This window comes from Abrus precatorius, unplaced genomic scaffold (assembly GCF_003935025.1).
Source record: "Abrus precatorius isolate BTA unplaced genomic scaffold, Abrus_2018 Scaffold2, whole genome shotgun sequence".
NCBI lineage: Eukaryota > Viridiplantae > Streptophyta > Magnoliopsida > Fabales > Fabaceae > Abrus > Abrus precatorius.
In genome coordinates this window covers 14,292,825-14,302,326 of record NW_020874362.1, presented here as the reverse complement: position 1 = coordinate 14,302,326, position 9,502 = coordinate 14,292,825, and the positions used below count along the sequence as shown (strand labels likewise).

Here is a 9,502-nt window from a genome sequence, read left to right as displayed (position 1 = left end):
AACTTAAAACATAATACCACACAAGGAACCCAGGATGAGGAGATAAAGAGAGCAACAAGAGTAATATCACTGAGCATAAGCAATCAAAAGGATTTCCAATTAGAAATAAAATTTAAATAAAATAAAAGACAGAGGTTGCCTCCTCAGAGCGCTTGTTTAACGTCACGAGCCTGACGTTCCTGTTAAATCATGGTGGGAAGAAGGCATGAGTCTCAGAGGTGACTCCCTTAATATGTAATTGTCTTCCCAACAGCTTTGCCTCCCCACACCTATTACATCAGAAAAATTATTCATAGGATGGGGATTAGAATAAAGAGAAGAAAATTTAAGCTCTAAATTAGGAGGCTTATTAATGGATGGTTTAAGCTTTTGTCTTTTCTTCTTCTTATGTTGCTTCCTCCTTGGCCTTCTTCTTGTGGTTCTATGCTTCACATAAATTGCATGAGGAGAAGCAATATCCACAGTGCTCACAAAGTGACAGGATTCTTGGCTAGAAGGGTACTTGAAAGAATTGAAAACTTGAAATACAACTTCCTCATCATCTAGCCTCAGTGTGAGCTTCCCTTCTTGTACGTCTATGATGGCCCTACCAGTGGCCAAGAACGGTCTCCCTAGTATGATGGGGACATCATTATCTTCCTCCATGTCAAGTACCACAAAGTTAGTAGGAAATATAAATTCCCCAACTTTTACCAATACGTTCTCCATTATGCCTTTGGGGTATGTGATCGACCTATCTGCCAACTGAAGTGACATGGAAGTCGTTTAGGTTTATGCATTCCAAGCTTCCTGAAAACAGAATAAGGCATAAGATTAATACTTGCTCCGAAATCACATAAAGCCTTATCAATATAAGTTTTTCCAATTGTGCAAGGAATAGTAAAACTCCTTGGGTCCTTAAGCTTAGGTGGAAGATTTTTAAGGACTATAGCTGAGCACTCCTGAGTGAGCTTCACAGTTTCATATGCTCTCAACATTTTTTTATTGGTCAAAATCTCCTTTAAAATTTAGCATATTTGGGCATTTTGGAGATAGCATCAATGAAAGGCATATTGATGTGAACTTTGCCTAATAAGTCTAAGAACTTGTGGAACTCTTCATCATAAGGAGGGTCACCTTGCAGCCGCTGTGGGAAAGGTATCTTAGGTTCATAGAGCCTTGGTTGAACAAGAGGCTCTTCCTTCTCTTCTTTTTCAGGCTCCTCGCTTGAAGCACGGTCTTGCTCATAATGATGCACTGCCGTGCTTTGATAACTGTCATGGGCGTGCTTGTATAAGCACGGTCGTGCTTCAATTTCAGCAAGGACAAGCTCATCAGTGAGCACGGGCGTGAATGTAGAATTAGCATGGGAGTGCTTCTCAACAAGCATGGGCGTGCATGTGCCTCTATTCTACCATTCTTGTAATTTCTTCCCACTTCTAAGAGTGATGGCATTGCATTGCTCCCTTAGGTTAGGCTCAGGCTGAGATGGCAATGTTCCCATCACTCTTTAACTCAGAAGGTTCGTAATTTTCTCCAATTATGCACTCATCTTAGAGGAGTTGGCTTGTATTTTAGATTTGACCTCTGCGAACCTTTTATCAGTTCTTTCAATATGTTGGTCCAACTTCGATTCAAGCTCTGCCATCCTCTTATCAGAATAATGCACATATTGCATCATCTATTCTTGAAAGTTGGACTGAGATCTAGGAGCTTCTTTTCCTTCAGGTCTTGCTCCTTGACTTTGCACATGAGGAGGGCGATAAACACTTGAATTTTGACTTCCAAAGCCATTCCCCCAAGAGTTAGGAGGATTACTCCTCCACCCCGAACTGTGATTGCCCATGAAATTTGCCTCCTCTTGCTTAGATTCTGGGTTTGCAGGAGCTCTTACAGGTTGGTCTTAAGCCTTCATTAAATATTCTAGTTGCTTTGCAAGGGTTGCCATTTGGTTCATTAGTGGGCGGATGCTTTCTACTTGGTAGACCAGAGCGGTCTCTTTCCTCTTGATGTCGTAAGAGTCAGCAGTGTGCCACTGAAAGCTAGAAGATGCCATCTCATCTATTAGCTTGTATGCATCATCTGGGTCTTTTCTTATGAGGGACCCTCCTACTGTGACATCAATTGTAGCCCTGGTAGTGATTCATAGGCCACAGTAAAAAATTTGTACCTGTCTCTACGTTGGAAAATCATGATGAGGACATCTCTTCAAAAGCTCTCCAAATTGCTCCCATGCTTCGAATAAGGATTCTGCTTCATATTGTTAGAAGCAACATATCTCCATCATAAGCTTAGAGGACCTTGATGGGGGAAAGTACTTTCCCAAGAATTGTTGAGTGAGATCATCCCAAGTTCTAATGGAGTTGGCTGGGAGTGAGGAAAACCATGCATTCACCCTTTCAGATACTGAGAAGGGGAAAAGGCGGAGTCGAATGGCATCGTTGGAGACTCCATTGTACTTGATGATATTTGTCAATCGGAGGAACTTTGTCAGATGAAGATTGGGGTCTTCGTTAGGCATGCCTCCAAACTGTATCGAGTTTTGGATCATGGTTATGAGTGCTGGTTTCAATTCAAAATTGTTGGCCTCCACATTAGGTGCCGCAATGCTTCTAAGAATGCCTCTAGCAGTGGGTGTCATGTAATCTTGAATTGATCTCCTTCCCTCTGCCATTCTGTGCTCTCTCACTTCTTTTCTTTGTTTACGCGCTGTTCTCTCAATGTTCAGATCAAATAAACAAGCTGTAGAGCACTTAGAACGAGTGAGCATACATTAAAAGAAATTATGAAATAAAAAAATTAAAATAAAATAAATACAAAAATTATTAAAAAAATTAACAATAAACAAAACGGAATTAAAATAAAGTAAAACACAAATTGCTCAAATCAATTAAATTTGAGATTTTCTTAATATTTTAAAAAACAATCCCCGACAACGGCGCCAAAAACTTGTTCGAAGGGCAAGTGTACCCATCGAGAAGTAATAAAGGGTTCTTAAATTAAGTTCCCAAAATATGGTCCCACAAGGATTGTTTTCCAATTACTAAGAATTTTCTAATTCAATTGTTTAAGCTTCAAAGATATCAGATTAATTAAAACAAAAATTTATAAAATTAATTATAAACTAAGAGCAAGGAATACAATGCACGTCTTGGTCAAACTTATCGGAGAGGAACTTAGGGCATATGGGTTTTCTCATTCAGTCCTTTATGTTATTTTTCTATTTAACTCTAAATTCGATTTCCTTGTGATTACCAATAATTCATACAAATACTATTAATATCCAATGGTTATGCAATATTAATATTCTTTTCTCTAAATTAACATCCCCAATGGTCATGCAAGACATCAATTTAAGAAAGCTTAAGGAACCTATGAACTTGTTAATTTAATAACGATTAGAAGAGAAAGATTGGTTTAGTCCACCTAATCCTTTGTCTCATTTTACCCTATAGATCTATTAATTAATTGAGGTACGGTCGCCTGACGATATAATTAATTAGGATTAAGAAAAAAGCGCAATAGGATAAAATTTAATCACAAAATGGAAATCAAATTTAGATTCAAATATCAAAATTTCATAAATTCATGAACAATAGTTCCTATAGCCCTAGTTATGGACTTAATTACTCATGCTAAAGAAAAGAACTAAAACAATCATAAACAAAGCCATAATCAAAAGAAATAGCAAACTAGAGTATGAGATGTGTTCCTGGTCTTCAAGTACAATTGCTTGAAGCTCCAAGTCTTGCCAAGCATGTGCCAAGGATCTCATGCAAGAGAGACGAGATAAGAAGTGTATCCGAAAGCCAAAGACTAGATGTTAAAATTGTCCCTTTACAATGCCTAAGATGTTCCCTTTTATAGGATTCGAAAACCTTAAAAACTCTTCATAATTGGGCTTCCCGCAGATGAGCACGTCTGTGCATGGGCTCGAAGTACCCCTGTGCTTATTGAATGGATCTGGGCATGCTGACTACTGCGAAGCTCTAATCTTCCATCAATTTGGGCCTAGAATGCACCCAAAATCCACTTGTGGTCTCTTTATACCAAACTGCACAATTAATATATAAATTAGTGTAAAACCCAAATAAAATAAAAGTCAAATATGAATATATGGGCTGTAAAAGAGGGCCTAATTACAGACTTATCACACTGCCATAATTCAGATTATGGATGTCATCATGGAAGTTCTAGGACAGCTGCTAAGTGTTGTTTACAATTCTAAACACTAGCAAGTGCACTAGGAATTGCAGCAAGTAATGAGTAATTTTTAAGATCAAAATATCATCTCCCCAGGAAATTAGGAAATCAATTATCACTTCACAAAATAATAACCATTTAAGCCATACAAAATTGGAAGATTTGTAGCATTCAGAAATCAAGAACAGGAACAATTAAAAGGTAAGAAAATTGCAGTAAAAACAGAGTAGGAAAACTATGATGAAATGAGATAGGAATGAAGAATAGTTAGGAAATTACTTCACAAGAATGTCAATATTGATTTAATTATGTCTCTGAACATTCAAGAACTTAGTTAATTGACAATCAGTTTCACATAATAATAGGCAAAGGTTAATCCCTTAATTCATTGACCCTAACAAGCAACTAAACCACCCTAATCCCTTAGGTGAAGTTCAATTTCAAGTTGCACTAAGACTTAGAACCTTAGGATTGCAGAATTAGGTCTCCTTATCCCCATGAAATTCCCAGTTCTGATTGCTAACTCAGATCAGAGAAGGAAATTTAACTTCCATTGGTAAATGTTCCTCTTTGATTAACCATACGAATTTCCATTCATAGATTGCAATAACAGCAAAATTAACAATTCAATTAATCCAAAAACTCAAAATTCAGAAGCAGAAGTCAAATCAATACAGAGTTCCATAAACTGCTAACTATGAAGAATTAAGCAAACATTGTAATAGAAAAAGAGAAAGAAGGAGAAGAAGAGAAGAATTGTAGAGAAACCATTTCCACGAGCTCCAATTCAATGCCTCTTCTTGGAGCTTCAAAATTCAACCCCAATCCTCTCTCTCACTCTCTCTCAACGAGATTCTAACAGAAAAAATGGAAAATGAGCAAAAGAGCCCAAGTTCTGAGCTTAAAACATGTATTTATAGAAATTTCGATTTTGTGCATTATCACTCTTGCTGATAAGAGTGGCCGCGCAGAAGCTCATGTGGTTTATGGAAACTGAAACTATCACTTTCGCTAGTAAGAGTTGCAACGCAGGAGGTTGAGTGGTTGAGCGTGATCACTTTCGAGAGCAAGAGTGACCACGCGCAGCTTGCCTTGATTCACTCCTCTCTGGAACATCCACTTTCGTTGGCAAGAGTGGTAACGCAAAGCTGTCTGAAATTTTTCCTTCTCTAGAACACTCACTTTCGCAAGCAAGAGTGATAACGTAGAGCTCGCTGAAATTCTGACTCTCTGGAACACTCACTTTCACCAGCAAGAGTGTTAACGCAGAGCTTGTTCTTCTAAATAGCTCTCTGGAACACTCACTTTTGCTGGTAAAAGTGACCACGCCCAGACTTCACTTCTCCTTTAAGCTCTGGAGTGATCACGCCCAGCTTGCATTCCATAATTCTTGTGTTTTAAGTCCAGAATTGCTACTCTTCCTCTTCCTTTCCATTGATCTTCCATTTCCATGAACCTTGCTCAAATTATTCCTACAAAAATAAGATTAAATTTCTAATTTCTAAGCAGAAATCTCACAAATGCTAAAATAACTAAGTATTCAAAGAAAACCTTCAACCATTCTATTTTTCTAAGTTTTTCTGGTTTTCTAACATATTTTCCTTATCAAATGGGTTAGAATTACACTAAAATATTAGTAAAAATATGGATTCATCACTAAGATCTACAAGCTAATAATAATGATTGTTCTAGAGCAAAGGTGAGAAAAATAACTCGTGCGTGATCACTATTTTGTATAAAAGTGAACACGTGAAAGTCTTATTTGAAGCAATAGGCTGCGCGTGATCACTATTTCTTAGTAAAGTGATCACCACGGGCATGATCCAAAGGCAAAACTAACTGTGTGTTACCACTATTTTAGAAAATAGTGATTGTTCTAGAGAACGCTTTAACAGAACAGGATGCAGGTGACTCCTATTTTGTACAAAAGTGAACACGCGTGATAAATGCTTTCTATACTTGATCCTACATTGTAATTCATGAATGATAATTGAGAGTTTTAAGCTATTCATTGAGAAAATTTACTATTATTAATTTGATTTTATTTATATTTCAGGAAAAAGGATCAAGAAGTGAATGCTTTAAAAGATATTGGGAATTGAAACACACAAAGAACCAGAGATATACACGGGAAAGTACATGCCCGTGTATATGAGTGTGTATCTCACTAGTTGCATGAATCAAGAACACAATGAAGCCAGAGATATACACGAGCAAGTACATGCCCATGTATATGAGCGTGTATCTCACTGGTCGCGTCAATTGAAGTGTATCATCAAAACTAGAGATGTACACGGCCAAAGTACATGGCTGTGTACTTGGGCGTGTACTTTTAACGTGTGTCACATGTTGTTTGCAATCTAACACTAGCAAGTGCACTAGGATTGCAGCAAGTGATGAGTAAATTTAAGATCAGAATATCGTCTCCACAGGGAATTTAGGTTTAGGGTTTAGGGTTTAGGGTTTAGGGTTTAGGGTTTGTAACCATTTGTAACATATAACAGCAATAAACCAAAGCAATTAAAGCAAAGAACTTGCAGAGAAACAGAGTATAAGATTTGTGATGAAATGAAATAGCAATGAAGGATAGTTAGGAATTTACTTCACAAGAATATCAATATCAATCCAATTAAATCCTCTGAACATTCAAGCAATTGAATAATTGACAATCAGTTTCACATATATCTAGCCAAAGGTTAATTCCTTAACTCATTGACCCTAACAATCCACTAAACCTCCCTAATCCCTTAGGTGAGATTCAATTTCAGGTTGCATTAAGAATTAGAACTATAAGATTGCAGAATTAGGTCTCCTTATCCCTAAGAAATCCCTAAACTCTGGTTGCCAATTCAGATCGGAGCAAACAATCCAATTCCCATTGGTAAAGATTCCTCTTGATTAATCAAATGAATTTCCATTCAGAGATTGCATGAAAAGCATAATTAACAACTCAATTAATCCAAGAACTTAAAGTTCAGAAGATAAAGTCGAATCAATACATCAATTCGAGTTCCATAAACCCCTAACTATGGGAAATTAAGCACACATTGCAACAAAAACAGAGAAAGAAGAAGAAGAAGATGAAGAAGAATGCAAAGCAGCCATAGCCACGAGCTCCAATCCGATCCCTCTTCTTGGAGCTTCAAGCTTCGACCCCAGTCTTCTCTCTACTCTCTCTCAACGAGACTCTAACTAACAAAACAGAAAATGAGCAACTGATCCCGATTTTCGCGCTTCAATCATGTATATATAGAAACCCCACTTCTGCGTGTTGTCACTTTTCTTCACAAGAGTAACCACGCAGAAGCTTTATGTAGTGCGCGTGGTTACTCTTGGTGTTCACTTTCAAGAGCAAGAGTAATCACGCGCAACTTGCAGAGTTGAAGGCTTCTCTGGAACATTCACTTTTATTCAGAATAGTGGCAACGCAGGAGGTCAAGGGCTGCGCGTGATCACTTTCGTGAGTAATAGTAACCACGCGCAAGCTGTCCTGATACAAGTGCCTCTGGAACGCTCACTTTCGCTGGCGAGAGTGACAACGCGCAGCTCCTTAGGAATAGAGTCTTCTCTGGAACGTTCACTTTCGCTGGCGAAAGTGATAACGCACACTGGCAATGCTCACTCTTGTAACTAAAAGTGATTACGCACAGGCTCCTTTTCTCATTTAGGCTCTGGAATGATCACTTTCACTAACAATAGTGATCACGCCCAGCCTACATCCCATCATTCTTGTATTTTGGAGTCCAACATTGCCATTCTTCCTCTTCCTTTCCATTGATGATCCATTTCCATGACTTTTGCTCAGCTTATTCCTTCAAAACAAGATAAATTCCTTAAGAACTAAGCATAAATTCTACAAATGCGAAAATAACTACAAATTGAATTAAAACTTTCAATCATTCTCTTTTTCTGAGTTTTTCCTGCTTTCTTCATATATTTTCCTTATTAAATGAGCTAGAATTATGCTAAAATATCAGTAAAAATATGGATTCATCATCACAATTTAAATTTCTGCGAGAAGATGAGCCCTTGGGCCACTCATTAAAAGGGAACTTGGCATAGAAACCTAGGGGAGACGGTTTTTGAAGGGAAGAAAGACTCAAAGACGGCTGGAGGATGGGATTAAGCATTTTATTTCATCTTTTTTGTAATTTTAGTTTGAAGATGTTTAGGTTCTAATTTTCCTTTGAGTATCTAGACGTAATGAATCCTAATTGACCAAATTTTCTGGAATTCTTCTAATGCTATTTCATGTTCTTTTCTCCTGGGTTTAATTGAGTAGTATCAATTTTCTTCCATCTTATTTTCTTGTTTGAATTTGAGTAAAATTCCTACATGAAATTAACATTGCTCAATTAAAAAGACTTGAATGTATTTCTAGAGATAGAAAGACGTAAGTTTTCTGTATTAGGATTAACCCTAATTATGGAATTCATAATGAACTTAATGCAATCAAGGGGTATTAATTAAGGATAAGATTTCGATTAATCAACCGAGGGTTAGGAATCATTATCCTTGAGAAAGGTATTGATTTAATTCAGAATTTCCTGCTGCGATAAGGGTTTGGAACTAAGTAGTTGAAGAAGAATTTCAGTTATTTAGACACTTAGGAGGATTTACAGTCTAGATACTTGCCTATTTCCCTTGAATACCTTTAGTCATACTTTTCTATAATTTATTATTATAAGAAATCTGTTCCTTTCAATTTATTATTCTTTTATTTTTAGCAATTTTATCAACAAAATTTATTTTTCATATTCATTAACAATTGCGCAATTAAGGAAGAATAATAGTCCGTGTGGATACGACACTTGGTACTCTATTTTTCATAATATTACTCTAACAACGGGTATACTTGCCCAGTAATCGATTTTTACACACCAAGTTTTTGCGCCGTTGCCGGGGACTGATTAATTAGGATTCGCTTAATTACATATTTACTAATTTTCTTTATTTCTTTAGTCTTGAATTAACTTTTCTATTTTGTTCTCATTCTTTTTAGGAGCTGATTCTTCTGGTGTATGATCAGAACCCGTTCTGCTGCAGTTTTTGAAGCATTATTTGAATTTGACCCAGAGATAGAAAGAACTTTGCGAAAAAATTCAGAAAGAGAAACGACTGCTAGTATAGAGGGAAAACACACAAACCCACATGGAAGGAATGGCAAACAATGAAGAGCAACCAAGGACCATGTCCTATTATGCTCGTCCATCATTAACGGGGACAGAGTCTAGCATTGTCCATCCGGATGTGCAGGGAAATTTTGAAATAAAGCCCAATGTTATTCAAATGGTTCAGCGGTTTATCCAGTTTGATGGGT

General features: G+C 37.1%; 1 non-coding gene across 1 annotated transcript; it reads left to right on the top strand.

Moving 5' to 3' along the window:
- The first annotated feature begins 2,165 nt into the window (after window positions 1-2,165).
- Window positions 2,166-2,272, top strand: LOC113860475. Its single transcript, XR_003503926.1, has one exon. It is a non-coding gene; the product is annotated as a small nucleolar RNA R71 (small nucleolar RNA).
- Window positions 2,273-9,502: the final 7,230 nt, after the last annotated feature.